Source organism: Meles meles, chromosome 11 (genome assembly GCF_922984935.1).
Source record: "Meles meles chromosome 11, mMelMel3.1 paternal haplotype, whole genome shotgun sequence".
Taxonomy (NCBI): Eukaryota; Metazoa; Chordata; class Mammalia; order Carnivora; family Mustelidae; genus Meles; species Meles meles.
In genome coordinates, this window is record NC_060076.1 from 66,418,037 (window position 1) to 66,438,277 (window position 20,241).

Here is a 20,241-nt window from a genome sequence, read left to right on the forward strand (position 1 = left end):
CCTCAGAACACGTTTCACTTTATACACCTTCTTCACTGTGTAATTATACACTCATTTGTTTCATTAAATGATAGGTTTCTTATTTAATATTCATTAAATGATATATGGTTTGGGATCAACATTATACCCCCAGCTTTTAGGCTTGTGCTCTGCACATAGTAGGTACTCAGAAAATACCTGCTGAAGTAATAAATACATGTACAAGCAGGTGTGTACATTTTTCTCTAAAAATATCTATTTTGGATATTTGGAAGGGTTGAGAATTATTAGCCAAAAATATTTCCCAAAACATAAGTTCCACAGGCTCTTGCTACTCCCTCAGTCATTATTATACAAGCTATATTCACACATAACCCTTGACAGAGTATTTCTTTTTTTCTGATTCATCTGATATAACTTTTCAAGGTGAAATGAAAAAATAGTACAATGCCCAATGTAAGAATATCAGAGTCCCTCTCCCTAGATACTTTTTTTTTTGAGAGAGAGAGAGAACACACACGTGGGGGCGGACGGAGAGGGTGGAGCAGCAGAGAGCAAAGGAGAGAGAATCCAAAGCAGACTCTGCGCTGAGCGCAGAGCCCTAGATGGGCTCAATCTCTCAACTCTGAGATCATGACCTGAGCTGAAATCAAGAGTTGGACACTAAACCAACTGAGCCACCCAGGTGCCCCTTCTAAACAGAAGGAATCAACTAGAAATGGCAAATCAAAAGCCATTTCATCCCATACTTCACGTAACATGTAACATGGACACTTTTTTTAAATAAAAATAAGGGGTACCTGGGTGGCTCAGTTGGTTATCTGTCCGATTCTGGATCTCAGCTCAGGTCATCATGTCAGGGTGGTGAGATCAGCCCCAGGTCAGCCTCTGCAATCAGTGTGGGGTCCACTTGAGATTCCCTCTCCCTCCCCCCTGCCCCTCCCACTCCTCTCTCTCTCTCTAAAATAAATGGAGAAAAATCTTCAAAATAAATAAATAATGAAATAAAAATAAAACAAAAATAATTTTTTAAGGTCACAACCCATATAATTTTATGGAAAGTTAATCAGGATATGCTGATTAAATATTATAGAATTTCAAAAGTGTTAGGCAAGCTTTGTAAAAATAGTTAAAGAACTCAGACCTGTGTTTTTAGTCAGTGTTTCACAGGGTCATTTCCTCAACTGTGGTGGGAGCAGGACTCCCTGATCTTTTCATGACCGGGGCTCAGGCCTCCATGCTCACCACCCACTAGCCATAAATGGTCCTGGAATAAGTAACAGCCAGCTTCAAAACTTTCATTAAGTTTTTCCTCCTTTTGCAAAAATATCTAGGAAGCATTCAGTTCAAAACATCCAGAGGTGGAATCTCCAATATGTAGAGGTATTATTGTTCTTATCTGCCTCAAAAAAGGATGCCCTGTGCAATCAAAGAGAGAGCTGTGATGTTTTTGTGTCACCTTCTGGGATTGAATCTGCGTGACAACAGACACCTCTGTTGAAAGGCAGAAAGAATGGCCACTTCAGCAACAGGAATTACTGCGGAGGGAGAAGCAAATCCGGGAGAGATGGTTAGTCTTTTCGCTGCAGCGGCTCCTGCAGAGCTGCCCTTTAGATCAATTGTACTGATTAAGAAAAAAACCATTTATGACTCAGTTGGTTAAAAGGCCTCAAATCCTGCCGGCAAAAAGATTCCTTGTAGGAACTTCGGGACCTGGACCCATATAAATAGGCATGACTGAGTCCAACATTAACATTGAAAATTCTTTCCTCGTGTTCTAAGGGAATGTCTTAATGTATGTTGCCCCAGAAACGACTCTGGGGAAGGATCTGGGTTCAAGGAGCTTGTTCGGGACTGAAAAGTGGGGGAATGCAGTAGGGAGAAGGGAGGGGAAGACAACCAACAAAACATTCATCCTCACAAAAGCCATCCCCGGGGATTACTGAGACTCAGCCCCACCGGGGAGTTCCAGAGCCAGTGGAAGGTTCCAGATTCCGATTTCTTTCAGTCACAGGCAGGAGATCTGGGGTATGTATACGCCAGTCAAACCTTACCTGAAGGCTCCTTCCAGAGTTCATTCCTCAGCTCCTCCAGCCTGGACCGCAGAGCGGGTTTGGCCACTGGAGAAAAGCCCCGGGGCACAGAAATGCTGCTACTCACAGCTGGAAGTTGGGCCAGCAGGGGCTACAGTGGTGGGGACAGGGTTACGACCAGCGCCCCAGGAGCATCTGTCATGCTGATGGACTGCACAGAAATAATTCCCATCGCCTGAGTGCTTGCTCTGGTCAGAGCCCTTTACATTTATGATTTCACTTCCCAACTCATCACAGCCCTGGGAGGTAGATATTATTAGGATGATTTTACAACTAAAGAGAGAGGGTAGTTAATGTCTCCAAGGTCATTCACTAATGCACAGTTCCAGAGTCTGAGTTCTGAAGCACCACCCTATACTGGAGGGACTATCCCTGCGCTCAATAAATACATACATACCACCCATTCCACACACAGTGGAATTCACGCAAGACCAGCATGGCCTTCCCAACTGCCGGGCCCTTGCACTCTCTGCCTTTCCTAGTTCTTTCACATTGGCATCGAGAGCTGTGCCAATTATTCAACAGTCAGTTGACCAAATACAGGACAACTTTGTGCAGGAGAGCGGAGCTCTATGGGCCTTTCACTGAAACTTCCAAATGAACATTCCGTGTGGCCAAGTGCTCGGTGAGAAAGAAGGTCTAATGAATCTCCGTGGTGTATGACTAAAGGCAGTGCCTGAACCAGCGGAGCTTGAACACAATTACAAGGGGCTCGTCCCAGTGCTCTGGGCACAAAGTAACTGTTATCTGAAGTTGGGAAGGAATTTCCTGAAATAGCTGGTAATTGTACAATGAATCACATCATAAAAGCTTGCTATCCCTCAGTCTCTGATCAAGACACAAAATTGGACCCGTTAGGACATTGATCTAGACCATGAAACTATTTTCAGAGACTTTCCCCTCCAACAGAGAAAAATCCGCCTACCTAAAATAACTTCCCTTGAATAGACTGTTACAGTAATAAAGGGGCTTATTTGATGGAACTTGCTGTGTATACTCAAAGTAAGTTAGAACCAACCAAATTCTCATCCTTCTGAGAATGTATGGGAATAACTCCCTATGTATTTATACATTAAAGTGATAGCATTTTTATTTTGTTTTGGAGAAAACCTGAATTATTTAAAAGTTCTAACTTCTCAGAATCCTCACTTTTTCTTTTTTTGTTGTTCAAAGAATCTCCCTAACTCTATGGAAAGCCCAGTACTAAGAAAAAAATAATCATTGGCCCCATAATCCTTTCTAAAACTTACAAAACTATTTAAAGACAACTAAAGAGATCACTGTAACAAATGCAAGATCAAATGTTCAGGAGATTGAGGAGCTAGGAGCTCAACTGACACAACAAATCTTCGAGGTTCTGCCCCATACTGTTAACTTTCTCTATCATGCAAAATTTCTACCAGGGTTTGCATTCTCCAGAGGGGGGAAAAAAAGTGTGAGCTGACTCCACTGTCTGCAACAATTAATTACAAGGAGTGTTGCCACAGAAAGGCTTTGGAACAACTTGAAAATCAAATTAGATCATGAAATATGAGGGTCTTCCATATTCCAGCTGATAAGGAGTCCCCTGAGATCACCTCTTCTAGAGGGAATTTGGTTTCTTGTTCCTTTTCATTTCTTTCTTCTTTTTTTTTTAAATGAGAGATTGAGAGAGAAAGAGCAGGGGGAGGAGTAGAGGGAGAGGGACACACAGACTCTGTGCTAAGTGCAGAGCCCTTGAGGGCTTGATTCCAGGACCCCAAGATCATGACCTGAGCAGAAACCAAGAGTCAGACACTTAACCCACTGAGCCACACTGGTGCCCCAGTTTCTTGTTCTTTTAACATAGACCTTGTAAAAAGGCCAATTTACAATAGCATGAAAGAACAAGCTACCCCTGAGAGGAAACCACCAAAACGTGGCCTGGCCTCGGGAATGGTTGTTTTGTAAACACAGTGATGGGGGTGTTGAGGTATTGTCCCCTCCCATTTCAACAACCACCATCTCCTTTTCCCTCGGCCACAGTGGGCTTCCTTTAGAGACACACTCCTCTGAAGACCCGCTCAAAGGCCCTGTGGTCCATGCCCTTTCTCTACTAAAATGTTCTCCTCCTTAAAGCAATGGAACAGCTATAATTGTGAGATAAATGAGATAGGTTTCACATGTAATAATAACTCCTGACTCATAAAAACTTGATCAGAAAAAATATATGGGCGTGAAGAGTTGGTGCTGAGAGGAAAATAGCAAGGAATTAGCATTGTCATTGTCAAAGCTGACATCTTGATCATGACTCCTGTTGGCCAAACTGTATCACCTGCTCATGTTAGCACAGATGTGGTAATGAAAGCACTAGGTTGTGCTAAAAAGACGCTAGAAATAAGAGACTCACTGTTTTTTAAAGGGGGTGAGGGTAAAATTGCAGTTTATCTCAGACCTAGAGACACAGGAATTCCCTATCTTCAAGTCTGGCAGATACAGGATAATGCAAAAAATTAAAAACAACGTATATTGATATGGAAAGGATATGTAAAAATTTTTTGAAGTAGAAAATAGTCTGGTGGTTTGATATGTATACAGGCTTAATTATATTTAAGAAAACTTAAGAGAGAAACAAAATCCTAAAATGACATCTGCCTCTGGAGAGGATCTGGAGGATTGGAGGTCAAGAGTAGAACAAGAACACTCACTCTCCATTCTGTATATATACCCTTCAGGCTGCTTGGCTTTTTATCATGAACATGTATTTCTTCTTTTTAAGTACGGAATATTTGGAAATACATAGCCTGTTGAGAAAGCAGGAACGGAGAAACAAAAGATCCAGCTTCATGACTGTTAGAGCGTTACACAGATTAGAAAGAATAAGTGGCGTGGAAGTGGGATTCCATTTAGGAAAAATTAAAACACTGATAAAACACTATCGAGGGGGGTAGGTTGTAGGAGGCAAAATACTAGCCCCCCCAAAGTCATCCATATCCTAATTCTGTGAATTTGCGAATATGTTACATTAACTGGAAAAAAGACACTTTGCCCATGTAATTGAGTTAAGGTTTTGAGATGGGGAGTTTATTTCTTGAGTGGGTGTGTGGGTGATGGGAGAATGAAGCTTAACGTTTCAGGGAAACTGGGCACAAAACAAAGCCTCGGAATTATCTAACCCAAGCCGAGGGAGTCAGGTTATCATAGCACTAACCTCTGGGAGTCCGTCTACAACAGTTAGACTTGGCTTTGAGCTGCTACAGGAGTGGGGGTGAGGGTGGGGGTTGATTCTCGGGTACTGTGAGGCAGTATGGATTTGGCTTTCAGGAGGGAGAAGAATCTTCAGGCACAGTACTAGGCTCTGCTTCTACTTGCAACACTTCTGACACCAAGCAGTTCTCTGATTTTCTGTGGACACCAACTGGGTGTCCTACAAGTTAATTCCATCTTGACACTAATTACCCAGAATTAGCAGAGACCCTCACTCCCATAAGACTGTGTATAAACACACCCCTGTGTGGGGTTCCTCCAGCCTTATCCTCAGGTGTGACAATTTGTTACAATGGCTCTCGGAACTCAGAAAGCTGCTTTCCTTACTATTTCTAGCGTATTACAAAGGATGCAAATGAACAGCCAGGTGAAGAGGTACCTAGGGAAAAGTCCAGAAGAGTCTCAGGTGCAGGAGTTTCTATTTCCATGGAATTGGCACATGGATATATTCACCAACCCAGAAGCTCCCCGAACCCCAGCTCCTAGGGGTTTTGTGGAAGACAAGATAGATTAAATCACTGACCGTTAGTGATTGAACTCAATCCCCAGGCCCTCTCCGCTCCCCAGAGATGGTAAAACACTACTGATACAAGTGAAGATGGTAGAGTGGGATGGTCTGAAACTTCCATCCCTCTGGTCACATGGTTGGTTGCTCTGACAACCAGCCCCCATCCTAAAGCTCTCTGGAGGCCCACGAAGAGTCACCTCATTGGCACAAACTCAGGTGTGGTTGAGAAGGGCTTATTATAAACATTCTTCTCACCACTATCACTCAGGAAATTCCAAGCGTTCTAGAAGCTCTTGGGCAAGGAACTGGGGGCAAAGCCCAAATGTGCCCCAGTGCAATATCACACACAGAGATGTGGATTCTAGCAGCTGGAAACCAGAAGAGCACATGAACACTGCTGGCACCCACTCTCGGGGTCATTAGAGTGACCTGCCACCCACCATCATGGAGTGTCTCTGGCAGCTGCCTTTGGAATGGTTCCTAACATTCCTGGGTCTTGCATCTGACCAGATAGAGCTTTGCTTCTGCTTTTGTTACAGGGAGCTCTGTGGAAAGCAACGAAGGAAGTGAAAGGATTGAAAGAGAGGGTGAATGGTGAGGCCGGAAAGCAGTGGCAAACATGAGGTCCATGTGCTGTTACCCCACCACAGCAGACACTTCTGCTCCATCATGCCACTCTCCTGTTTGATCTGAACTGACTCAGAATCCTCCACTCTCAGGCTATCAAAACTGGCTCTGAAATTTTCAACTACAAACTTAGTGGCTTAAAGCCACACACACGTATTATCTTATTGTTCGGTAGATTAGAAGTCTAACGGCGGGTCTCACTGGGCAAACATCGAGGAGTCACCAGGCTTGTGTTTCTTTCTGTGAACTCAGGAAAATCTGCTTACTTACCTTTTCCAGCTCCTAGAGGCTGCCTGTGATTCTTGACTTATGTCGCCTTTCTCCATCAAAGCCAGCGAGGGCAGCTACGGTTCCTCTCAAATGGCATTCGACCTCTTCTCCTGTCCCCCTCCTCTATTTTAAAGCCTCTCCGTTAGACCCACTCACTCAAAATATCCAGGATAAAATCCCCGTTTCAAGGCCTTAACTTAATTATATCAGCAAAGTCTCTTGGAGAACCAGTATTTTGCCTCCCATAACCTTACTGTGTCTTGTCAGTGTCTTAATTTTTCCTCAAGTGAATCCCGATACCATGCCATCTCACTTATTCTTTTGAACCTGTGTAGTTTTTGGAATCCTAATATTCACAAAGTGGCACAGACTTTTTACCAAAGTTGTTTCTGGGTAAGTAGGCAAAATAAAGATTTGACTAATTAGACGTTGTGAAGACTCTCTAATTGTAAAGTGATCTAAGCGTTTGAAGTAGACAGAGCTCCTTCCAATGTGGAGATTGAATCAGAATCTATCTTCTAAAATTAGCTTTATTACGGAGGAGTTGTCACCAGCAAACACTGGCCTGACCCGAACTAACATGGGTGAACACGTAAAATCTTTGAGCCTACGAAGAGACATTTGCACACCTATGCTCACAGAAATGTGATTGGCAATAGCCAAAAGGTAGAAGCACCCCAAGCGTCCAGTGATTGATGCATGGATCCACAAAATGTGGCAAATCCATATAATGGAATACCATTCAGCCTTAAAAAGGAATGAAATTATCACAGGCTACCCCATGGATGAACCTTGAGGATATTATATTAATATTATTATGTGAAATAGGCCAGTCACAAAAGAACACTTGCTGTATGACTGCTTCTAGATGAGATACATACAGATAGCCAGATTTGTAGAGCCAAGCAGTAGAATGGTGGTTACTGAGAACTTGGAGGAAAGGGGAATGGGAGTTAGTGTTTCACGGGCACAGAGTTTCTGTTTCATAAGAGAAACAGAGCTCTGGGGATGGATAGTGTGTGTGAATGTGCTTCATGCCCATCAATGTGAATATGCTTTATGCCACTGAACCAAATACTTAAAAATGGCTTAAGTGGTGAATTTTATTTGTGTATTTTACCACAAATCTAAAAAGGAAGATTTTCAAAAAGTGTTTAAATATCTTTGAGCCTAATTGTTTTTAAAATTGTCTGCAAAACCGTTGCAAGATTTTACGTGCTAATATGGGAAATTTCTTTCCTATGAGGAGACACTTTGCAGGAATGCAGAAATCAGAAAGTGAAATTTGCACACATTTCCAATGCTTAACAATCTGGGGAGAAGCTACCATTGCATGACCTACACCAGCTCCTTTGTCTTTTACACTGAGAAAGCCCCAGGAAGTCCTAGAGTTCTGTTTTAACTTATAGGCTGTGGCATGATACCCAGGCAGTGATTACTGATTTCTGGGCATGAGCACAGGTGAGAAAGCAGGACGTTGATGGGAAGGTGCTGGCAGCCAGGCTAGGTACTCACCCTTTATTCAGTAAGTACTGGGGACCTACTGAAGGTTCCTGGCCTAGGGCTTGGTTGAAAAGAACTAAGCCTTAGGGATGGGACTTTGTTCTCCTGCACAGGAACCAGGGTGAAGACTATTCTAATAGTCCCTGAGAGCCTGGGACCAAAGGTTCCTGTGAGGGAAGACAATGAGTGTGAGCAGAGAGCCCTCAGATCATGACCTGAGCTGGAGGCAGACACTTAACTGACTGAGCCACCCAGGCGCCCCTTGGTTTATTGTATTTTTTACCATTCAAAAATGTTTAGGGGTGCCTGGGTGACTCAGTCGGTGAAGCACCTGCCTTCTGCTGGGGAAGTAATCTCGAGGTCCTGGGATCCCGCTCCCTGCTGACCAGGAAGCCTGCTTCTCCCTCTCCCTCTGCCTGCCACTCCCCCTGCTAGTACCGCCTCCTTGTCAAACAAATAAATAAAATCTTAAAAAAAAAAACAAAAACAGATCAGTGCTCCTTGCCCTTTAAAAAAACATTTACTTTTTTGGGTTAAAATATGTCTTTCTTTTCTCTTACAAACTCAATTTCCTACTTCTATTAAAAGGCTTTCTTAAGTCCCTAGGTCATGTTTTATGTCCCCTAAGTTATATTATTTTTATTGTTTTCCTTTTTACATGTAAATGCTCTGTCTAGAATTCATTTTTGCAAATGCTTGAGATAGGGACCCAGCTATATTTTCTTCCAGGAGATAGCCACTTGGGTCAGCACCATCATGTTTCATATTAAGTCTTTTCCACTAAAGTCAGTTATCGCTTTTGCCAGAAATTAAACTTTCATATTTTCAAGTATTTGTTGTGTTCCTTTTTATTTTTTTAGGATTGTATTTATTTGGGGCACCTGGGTGGCTCAGTGGGTTAACCCTCTACTTTCTGCTCAGGTCATGCATGGCCTCTGTGTCAAATAAATAAACAAAATCTTTAAAAAAAAAGATTTTATTTATTTATTTGACAGAGAGAGACACAGCAAGAGAAGGAGCACAAGCAGGGGTGGGTGGGATAGAGAGAAGCAGGCTTCCCACTGAGCGGGAGCCGGATGCGGGGCTTGATCCCAGGACTCTGGGATCATGACCTGAGCTGAAGGCAGACACTTAACAGTTCGAGCCACCCAAGTGCCCCTATTTCTGTGTTCTTGATTCCTTTTTTGCTAAATTATCTGACTTTCCTTATGATTAGGAGAAGCAAGCTTGAAAAGCAAGTTAGAACATAAGCATGAACTCAGGCTCTGTCTCGGGAATCTGTCTCTCAGTCCTTTACGGGAAGAGAAGGAGGATGACGGAGGATCAGACACCTGTGACTAGTCTGGAGGTGGGAAAACGGGGCGGTTTGGGTGACGTGGTGTTTCATATTCTTGGGAAGCAGCCATATGGCACCAGCCAGTTTGATGAGAAGTCAGGAAAACAACTGATTCAACAGGAGACCAATAACTCAAAACCAGGAGAGCCCGAGCTGTGAGATGAAGAAGAAAAGAAGATGAAGTGTTTGGGTCATAAACATCCACTCTCTGATACTGAGACAATTTCTGTCCCATTTGGGGAGCATTTTATAGTCTTGTTTGCTAGGTAAGCAACCAACTTTGGAATATTGGGATGAGTCAGTAAGATGAGCGGCTGAACCTGGGAAAGAAAGAGGAGAGAGGTGCAGATCACGGCCAAGGACAGCCCCATGTAGCTATCTACAAAGACCAAGGTCCCCAGGCCTCTTCCGTTTCCCTTTAGACCACATCTAGATATTGGCCCTCAAGTCTTAGCAGGCATCAGCATCGCTTGGAGGACTTGTTAAAAACGTAGATTGCTGGGCCCTAGCCCCAGAGTTTCTGATTCAGTGGGTCCGAGGTGGGGCCAGAGATTGTGCGTTTCTAACAAATGTCCAGGGGATGTTGATGCTGCTGATCCAGACACTCTACTCTGAGGACCACTTCTCTAGACTTTAATACCAAAATCATTGATAATTATACTAATGGCTAATCCTTTAACTGCAAAATGACCAATAATGCCAGAGACATTTAAAACATTAAATTATTAAAACATTAAAAACTTATTTGTAAATTAGTTTCAGACCCCTTATGCAGAGTTGATGTCATCTCTGTGCACGCAGCAGAAGGGACATTTGAGTTGCACCTTTAAAGATGTATGTACAGGTAGAAGGTATAGGAAGGAGAGAGAGGGAAGGGCAGAAGCAGAGGAAAGTGAAAAAAATCAGAAAACCACACATAATTCTGTTTGGCTCAGGAAGAGCAGCAGGGTGTGGAGATACAGCTGGAGAGGAAGGCAACTAACCGATTCACCAGGGATCTTATAAACCACACCAAGGAATGTGGACATGGTGTTGGTAAACTCCTTTGGATAATGGAAAGGGAATCATCAAAGGTAATTTCTGGCTGGACCACTTGTTAATAGAAGAGCCATTAACTGAGTCAGAAGAGCAGGTTCAGAGACAAAGAATTCAGCTGGAGGAGGTGGGCAGAACATGTTCAGTTCTAGGCACCTGGGAAGCATCCGTGTCCAGGAGGCAGCCGGATGTAGAGTCTGACGTTCAGGGTAAATGGCTGAGAGGGGGACTGGGGTGCCAGTGGGCTCACTGTTCCACCTACAGGAGTAAAAGAGGAAGCCGCAAAAGGAACTGAAGCCAGGCACGGGCCCTGGGAACTTTAACCTTTTGGGAGTGGACGGAAGAACAGGAACCAGCAAAGGAAGCTGGGGAGGAACAGTCAGAGAAGTAGAAACAGAACAGAGGCCAGGGTAGGAGAGGAGAACTACATGCTGTGGTGCATGCATGAGCACGTCACCAAGGACTGTCAGAAATGCTTCAAGGTAACCTGTCAGTCCTCACTCAGCACAGCCCTGCTGGCCAAGGAGACTGAAGCCCAGAACATTGTCTCCAGCCACAAAGCTGCCTGAGCTGGAACTCCTAGAGTGGAGTGAAGTGGGATTAGACCACTGGGGTCCCCACTGGGGTCTCCAGCACTTGCTGCTCCATCATGACAGTGTAGCGTAGCCTTGGCGGTGCCCCATGTCAGGGGCCAGCTGCAGTGGCACACCTTGAAGAAGGTTCCATGAGTTGCCTGGGGCAGGCTCATGTTTCACTTGTCGCTCGTTGGTGTTGAGGGTACAAGACAGAAAACAGACTCCAGGAATCCTAAATCTCTGTCTTCATGATATTGACTGCGTCTCTCCTTTTTGCAGCTGGTGCGCTGTTTTAATGGTGTTTGAGTTGACTCGGGGGGACTGCTCTTAACCACAGGAGCATATTCTGCAAATTAGAGCTTCAAAAGTTCCATGATGTTATGGGTTGAATGGTGTCCCTCAAGAAAGAGATGTTTAAGTCCTAATCCCCAGTACCTCAGAATGTGACCTTATTTGGAAACAGAGTCATTGCAGATGTAATTAGTTCAGATAAGGCCATACTGGAACAGAGTGGGCCGCTAGTCCAAGGACTGGTATCCTTATAAGAAGACAACAGACACAGAGACAGACACACAGGGAGAATGTCATGTGAAGATGGTGGCAGAGACTGGAAGGGCACATCTACAAGCCAAGGAATGCCACAGATGGCTGGCCATCAGTAGAAGCTGGGAGAGGGGCCTGGAACAGATTCTCCTTCAGAGCTTATGGAAGGAAACAACCCTGCCAAGATCTTAATTTCAGATTTCTCGTCTCCAGAATTGTGAGAGAATAAATTTCTGTTATTTTAAGCCATCTTCTATGTGGTATTTTGTTATGACAGCCCTAGGGAAAAAAACACACATAGGAAATTAGAACTCCATTTACATTATCATATGACGTTTCAGTATGATATTCATCAAAGCAAAAAAAAAAAAAAAAAAAGGAAATTTGTCCAAGGAATTTGTTAGATTCTTTGAGTATAATTTCAACAGGTGTAAATTTTGTCTTTCTTTCAACTTTGTTGACAAATAAAAGGGTAACATATTTCAAGTATGTAATGTGATGATTTGATATAGGAATATATTGTGAAGATAACCCCCATCAAGCCAATTAACGGCCACCACCTCACATATTTACCTTCTCTGTGTGTGAGAGAACATGTAAATTCTACTCTCTCAGCAAATCTCACTCACACAACCCAGTGTTCTCCACTGTAGTCACTATGTTATACATTAGATCCTCAGACCTATTCACCTTTTAATTGAAAGTTTGTATCCTTTTACCAGCCTCTCCCTATTATTCCCACCCACCAGCCCCTGGTAATCACCTCCTCTGTTTCTGGGAGTCCCACTTTCATTATTTATTTATTTATTTTAGGTTCCACAGATAAGCGCTACTATGCAGTTTTTGTCTTTCTTTTCCGTCTGGCTATTTTATTTAGCATAATGCCCTCAAGATCCCTCCATGTTGTCCCAAATGGCAAGATTTCCTTCTTTTTAAAAGCTGAATAATACTCCATTGTTTATGTGTGTATATGTATAGATACACACACTCCACATTTTCTTGATCCATTCGTCCATTAATAAACATTTAGGTCGTTTCCATACTTTGGTTATTGTAAATAATGCTGTAATGAACATGGGAGTAGCACAGAGATCTCTTTAAGACAGTGATTTCATTGCATATAAACCTACAAGTAGGATGGCTGGATTTCATGGTATTCCTATCTTTAATTTTCTGAGGAAGCTCCATACTGTTTTCCAGAGTGGCTGTACCAGTCTGCATTCCCACCAACAGTGCGCGAGGGTTCCATTTTCTCCACATTCTCCCCAGCACTTGTTATGTCTTGCCTTCTTGATAACAGCCATCCTACCATGTATGAGAAAGACAGCTCACTGTGCTTTTGACTTCTATTTCAACAGGTATAAATTTTGCATGCTTAAAAAATGTTTTTAAATTTCTATCAACCACACATACAAAGCTTCAAATCATGAAAGAATTTCAATAGATCATCGGTTAAACATCTTGAAGAGATTATTATTCACATCTTACTCTGAGACTTTTCCTCAGAGTCATTTTAGGTATAAAAGCTGACAGAAAAAAAACTGGAAGGCAGTTCAGTTTTCTCAGTCAAGCACTTGAAAAGGTTTCATTTGGAAATTTTACACAAATTTCAGACCTAATATTTTCTCTGCCTATTTATTTATCTATTTTACTTATATTTGTTATAATTTTATAATAGAAAAAGATGTAAAATTTCCAAATTCCCCACAGGTAATTGCTTTCAAATCCCCTCCAGGTTAGTCCATTGTGTTATACCAGTATTACCATTCTTTCCACGTGTAGCACGTCATAAAAAGTTAGAAAGCACTGGAAACACCAGCAGACGCATCAAGAAGTGATTGATGAGGCCAGATAGAATTATATGCCTGCGGAAGTGGGGGACACTGAACTGAGTGGGCCACTCTGTGGAGGGCAGGCTGGTAGCCTATTTCAAATCATGATGGTTAAACAGAAGCGTTCACCTGTATAAGCAAACAGCGAGCTGCACTTCTTAAGCTGCCTTCTCGGCTTCCTCTAGGCCAACACTTGTTTGTAACTGAACGTTTCTTAAGCAGACTGTCACTTCACACATAGTTAACTGACTTTATAATAAAATATCCTGTCACACGCAAATCCACAAGGGAAGAGGGTTAAGGTTGCCATATTATGGATTTTTACTGTTACATTTATAACTCCTCCTAGTGTTTGTAGTAAATGAATAATACTGCCCTGCCCTACACACGAAGAATAACTGAAATGTCATTGTAAGATGATCCACGGAAGGACTTATTTTTTTTTAAACCCAGTTTGGGCCCATGAAATACCATCGAATTCACACATTGCCTCGACATTCAGTTCAGACAGCCTCATTCCCTTGGAAAAGATTACTCGGGGTTTCTAGTCTGTCCCTAGGGTGTCATGTTGATACAGGGAAACACGAAGGTGGTAGCATAGAGTTTGGCTGAGCTGGGGTCCAGAAGTAGGGCCTTCCAAGGACAGGATTTGCCCTGGGGGTGCCTCTGGGTCTCCTCCTCCCCCTTCCAGGAGAATGGGCTTTCTGTCTTTCTTTGATCTGGTCTGCAGCCCCTCTTCCCTTCCTCAGCAGCCCCCTCCCCACACTCTGCCCTTCCAGAAGAAGGGCTTGGGCTCACACTCCCTCTGCTCCCGTACCTGTCGTTTGTTCTTTTTCATACCCTGCTAGACCAGGATTCTGTCTAGGACTATGATGGTGTCTTTTTACAAAAATGTTTTTATTATGAAATAGATCATACATTCAAAAGTGTGCTTGTCACCTGTACGTACATTTTCAAGAACAACAATAAAATGAATTATTATTTTTTTAAGTAGCCTCCATACCCCACGTGGGGCTTGAACTCACAACCCTGAGATCAAGGGTCACACACACTCTACTGACTGAGCCAGCCCAGTGCTCCAGAATGAATTATTTTTGATTTTCCAATCCCTTTGCCTTCAGTTCTCCCCAGAAGTAATTGCTTCCCTGAATGGGTTTGTCATGCTCTTGCTTTTCTAAGTAGTTCTGGTTTTTGCCCTTTGCATAAATGGAATTTACGTAATGCACTTTTATGAGACTTGTACCTGACCCCGGTATTTCACCCAAGATGTTTGCAGGATTCATCCTTGTTGCTATAAGGTAGCTAGGGCCCCCATTTATTTTCACTTCTTGGTAGAATTCCATTATATGAATTCTCCACAGTTTATCTTTGCTACTTTGATGGACATTTTGTTTTTTATTTTTATTTTTTAAAAAGATTTTATTTATTTCTTTGAGGGAGAGAGCATGAGAGGAGAGAGGTCAGCAGGAGAAGCAGACTCCCTGCTGAGTAGGGAGCCTGATGTGGGGCTCGATCCCAGGAGTCCGCGATCATGACCTGAGCCAAAGGCGGTCGTTTAACCAACTGAGCCACCCAGGCACCCACTTTGATGGACATTTTAGTTATGTCCATTTTATACCATTACAAATGCTGATGCTATAATGTTCTTGAATGCCCCTCAGGGGTGCCATCTTTCTCTTAGACGAATCCTTGGTGGGATTCAAACTCCTAGGCAATGCCAAATTACTTTCCAAAAGCAATCCTCCAGCCCACACTCCAACCAATGGTGCCCCAGAGTTCCCATTGTTTCAGTCTTGTTCACACTTGCTAGGTCAGACTTTTAAATTTCACCAACCTGATGGATATGAAATAGTATTTCATGGTGTTTTTAAGGAAGGTGGTTTCTTCATTCCCCATTCCCCAGCACCTAACAGAAGACTGCATGTCATAGGAGCTCGCAAATCTTTTACCCGATGAATCAACAGCAATAATGCAATGTGACAAGTACCGTTAGAGAGGAGAATTAACATATTTGTAAATTAACCGTCTCTTAATTCTTCCAAGCTAGTTGCATATTAGGATCGCCCAGGTAGCCCTTTATTTTCTCACTGACGTTTTATTATGAAAAGCTTCAAACATTCAGCAAAGTTGGAAAGATTTTACAGTCAATACCCAACCAGGATCCTATCAGTGGCATTTTACTACACGTGTTCCAAGGAGATTCCTTTGAAAAATGTCAGTTCCCCAGGGCTGAGATTCCGATTCTATAGCTCTGGGATGGGAGCAAAGACTCTATTTTTGTTTCTTCATTTTTGTTTTTAAACTCCCCAGGTGATTCTGATGAGCAGCCAGCCTTGGAAACCATTGCCTGAAGGAACTCACTGCAATAAATAAAGAAGACAGATTTATAATTAGCCTAGCAGGGCTCATTCTTTGTGATGGGATTAAAGTTCTGCTGGGTGCCTAAAGCCATTTTCTTAGACCACCAGCATTCCTAGGAAATGTGTCACCCGTGTCAGATTTGTGGAGGTGTTCCTGGGAGGTGGCAGGTCATGTCCTCCTAGCACCAGAAGCCAAGAAGCACCCAGGTCCTGTCCATCCCACTCCTCCCTCTGAATGTCGCCGGAACCTGTCCTTCAGATCCACGCCAGCTCCTTTCAACGTCTGGGTGTTTTTAGCGGGCTGTACTGTATACTGTGCCCTAATTCTTACCTTGAAGCTCTAACTCCCAGTACCCCAGAACGTGACTGTTGGCATTAAGGTCTTAAGAGGCAATTAAATGAAAGTGCAGTCACATGGTGGGCCCCAATCCAATATGACTGGGGTTTTTTCCGGAAGAGGAAATGTGGGCACAGACATACACAGAGGTAAGATCATGTAATGACACAAGAAGAGAGAGAGCGGCCCCAGAAGAAACCAACCCTGATAAGACATTGGTCTTGGACTTCTAGCCTCCAGGACTATGAGGAAATAAATTTATTGTTGAAGTCCCCAGTCTGTGGTACTTGGTTATGGCAACTCCAGCAAGCTAATCCAGGTATGAAGGGGAACATCCCTGGGGTCAGATGGCAGGGCAGGCAGACCCGGGTCTCCACTCCCCACTCCCACAAACACAGGCCTCTCTCAAGGACTGGGCATAGTTGCAGGAAAAGGTGCCCCTGGCCCCAGAGCCCTCCCCATGGGGCTGCTGGGATCTCTCCAGGCCCATGCTCCTCAGAGAGCTCTTCCTCACAGACACAAGGAGGGGAACTCTCTGTATATGTGAGGGGTCTTCAGAGCTACCAACAGTCTCGCTCGAGTGGCCGAGTAGCTCCCAGAACACAGTACAGTGACAAGGCTCAAGGATGTTTCACCCTTCCCACCTCAAACCTTCCCCCTGAAATCTCACCCACACGGAGCCTTTGCTTATCACACTCCTCTCACTCACAGCATCAACATGAATCCTGGCTCGCCCCTCCAGAGTTTCCGTCGGGTAGCACAGGTAAGCGCGTTCCAGTCTGTGCCTCTTCCCACCCATCTCAATCAAGACAAATGAGGAGGGGCGCCTGGGTGGCTCAGTGGGTTAAAGTCTCTGCCTTCGGCTCCGGTCATGGACCCAGGGTCCTGGGGAGCCTGCTTCCTTCTCTCTCAATCTGCCTGCCTCTCTGCCTACTTGTAATCTCTGCCTGTCAAATAAATAAATAAAATCTTAAAAAAAAAAAAAAAGACAAATGAGGAATTATGAGTGGCAAGAATGCCAATTCTGTAAAACAGCATTTTGGGTCAGGCAGAGGCTGTTTTTTAACATTGACTCCATTGACTATGCTTGTTAGCCTTCCTAGGTACAATTAGAACCTTGTGGTAACTTTTCTGACCTGCTTGATTGTGATAAGCTATTTGTGACAAGCTATATCTCCTGGCCCTGACCCCATACCGTCTCTGTCACTGTCCCCATCCCCACTGGCCTGCCTGGCCACACCTGCTTCCCATGGTTTACAACTCTTTGGCATTTCCTTTCTTACCACATTCATCATGGGCAAGGCTTGTCCCTTGTGAACCTTCCACATAGGGGACTGTCATCAGCAGTCCTACGTGGACATCAGTTGCCAAGAGTAAGCAACTTGCTTTAAGTTTCATTTTTTGAGGTAGGGGTTCCACTGGTATCTTTCTCTTCCTGTTTCTTCTTGTCCTGAGATTGCTGTCCCATCTCTGGATACGCCGGTGCCTCTGTGAGCCTCCCCATTCAGCAGTGGGGTCCCTTGGAGCCTTCAGTTTCAGACTTTCCAGATCTCACCCCACCCCTTCTCTTCGCAAGCTGTTTCTTAAAGATTTTTCCGTGCTGCAATCCTGCTTTACCTCTTTGCTTCAGACAGCTCTCCTTTGACTGATTCAGTGTATTTCAGCACGGCTACTCAGTTGCTCACCCGGCCTCCTAATTCCAAACAGCCACCTTTAAATATTCCCTACCCTTCCAGTCTTCAAAGCCCTCATTCTCCAAGTTGGCTTGGCTGGGGTATCTTCCTGACAGGAAGGAGGCAGGAGGTGAAGGTGGGTGATCATTTTAGAATTGGAATCCCGGCACTGAGCAAACTGCTTTTTATGAGAGCTGGATCCATCTGATCCAAGATCAAAGGACGGATGCACCCAAGATGAGTGTGTGCAAGAGCGGTGGATGGCTTCTTAGATGTGGACAAATGTTTCCTCTGAACCCTCAGTTATCCATGTGAAGGATTCCAGTTGCTGGAGGTTGCTCTGAGAGAGGGATTGAGTGAAAGTGTTTGGCAGGAGCCAGGGAAGAGGGGGACGCAGAATGAAAACTGTGTCCCTGTGCATGCGCGTGCTTCTGTGCATACGTGCACAACAAGGGTAACAACTGTTTCTCAAGTAGCAACAGATACTCACCAAGACGAGCAGAGCCAAGGGATGACCTTGCCCCACCACGGACTTGGTTACACCCATGCGATTTGTTTCAGACCTGTTTCAAAAAGTCCCTCTCTTGTCCCCTCTTTTGATATGTCCCTAGTGACCCCATCAGGTCCTGCCTAATGCCCTGAAATCTCCAACTTCAGAATTATTCCTCGGGGTTTGGTTCCACAAGTCCAAGTTAACCTGCAAAAATGCTGCCTAGGTAGCCCTGGTCAGCCATTAACACCTTAATGTCAATTGGCTTATCAGACTCACAGGCTAGAGCTGAGTTCTGTTGCCTGGAAGCCTTGTCAGTCACTGACACCTCCACGCCAAGTGTTCAGACTGAGCAGCGCCATAGCTTGTTTTGCAGGAAGGGATGGGGCACAAGCAACTTCAGAAGGGCGGAGGCAGCTGTTTAATGAGAAAGAGCCTGCCGGGGTGGGGAGTCTCTGAGAAATGCCAGAGGTAATGACACATGGGGCTCTGGGCCCTGCAGAACACGTATCTCAGACTTGATGATTTAAGGTTTCTAGCATCTAAGAGTAGATGAAAGAGAGGCACAATGCTGAGGTTATTTTCAAAAACTGATTTCAGGGGCCGCCTGGGTGGCTCAGTGGGTTAAAGCCTCTTCCTTTGGCTCAGGGTCCTGGGATCGAGCCCCGCATGGGGCTCTCTGCTCTGTGGAGAGCCTGCTTCCTCCTCTCTCTCTGCCTGCCTCTCTGCCTACTTGCGATCTCTGTCAAATAAATAAATAAAATCTTTAGGGAAAAAAAAAACTGATTTCAGAGGAAGGAAAAGGGCAGGCTGCTCCTGGGAGAAAGGATTTCCAGTGAGTTCCCCTCCTTACTGACCTTTTAGGTTCCAACACCAAAGGTGTTCTCTCTGATTCTTTACATCTCCGAAGGCCAACTACAACTACTTGCACTCAAATCAAGCGTCTTTGCTCCCAGTTTTAAAGCATTCGACTGAAATAGGACATAATATGAACACATTCAATCTTAACTAATGGATGCAAGACCACAAAATCTGGGGAGCTCTGTAATCTCCCTGTTCCGCACTATAAAGGGGGACAGGAAGCTCACAGGGCTTCAGGCCTCTATCCTGAACAGACCCCTTCCAAAGCCAAGTACTGATTTTGGGCTTGTAATTTTGAGTTTCTAAAGAAGCAATCACCCTCCTCCCCCAATCCCAAACTACATAAGCCTCAGGCCCCACTAAACCTGGATCTATCTCTGATTATCAACCTTGGCAGGGTACTCAAGAAGCCGGTAGCCAAGCTTGCTTTCAGAGGGCAGAGGAAGGGGATGTTGGGGTGGGGGGGTGTCATTTTAATTAGGAAAAGCAAATTCCACAGGTCTGCTAGAATTTCTTTGCAAAATTAGCATACCTATCGACTTGATATTGTGGGCCATTTAAATGTCCTTTGCTAAGCTGTTTCTCTTTTTCTTATTCCCCCCTTTCTCTTCCATAGTCTAGACTACTCTATTTGAAGATGTATTTTTATCTTTCTCTTTCTTACCCCACCCAAGTTTATACCAAGGTATGAATAAAGTCTTTGATATAACACCAAAATGTAGCGTTTCTTTTTTTTCAAGATTTCATTTATTTATTTGACAGACAGAGATCACAAGTAGGCAGAGAGAGGGGGAAGCAGGCTCTCTGCTGAGCAGAGAGCCCGATGCGGGGGCTCGATCCCAGGACCCTGAGATCATGACCTGAGCCAAAGGCAGAGGCTTAACCCACTGAGCCACCCAGGTGCCCCAAAATATAGCATTCCTTAAAAAGAAATGTTGGTGGGTTTGTTTTTCCAATTATTATGACTCTTAGAATCCATGCTCAGCTTGGATAA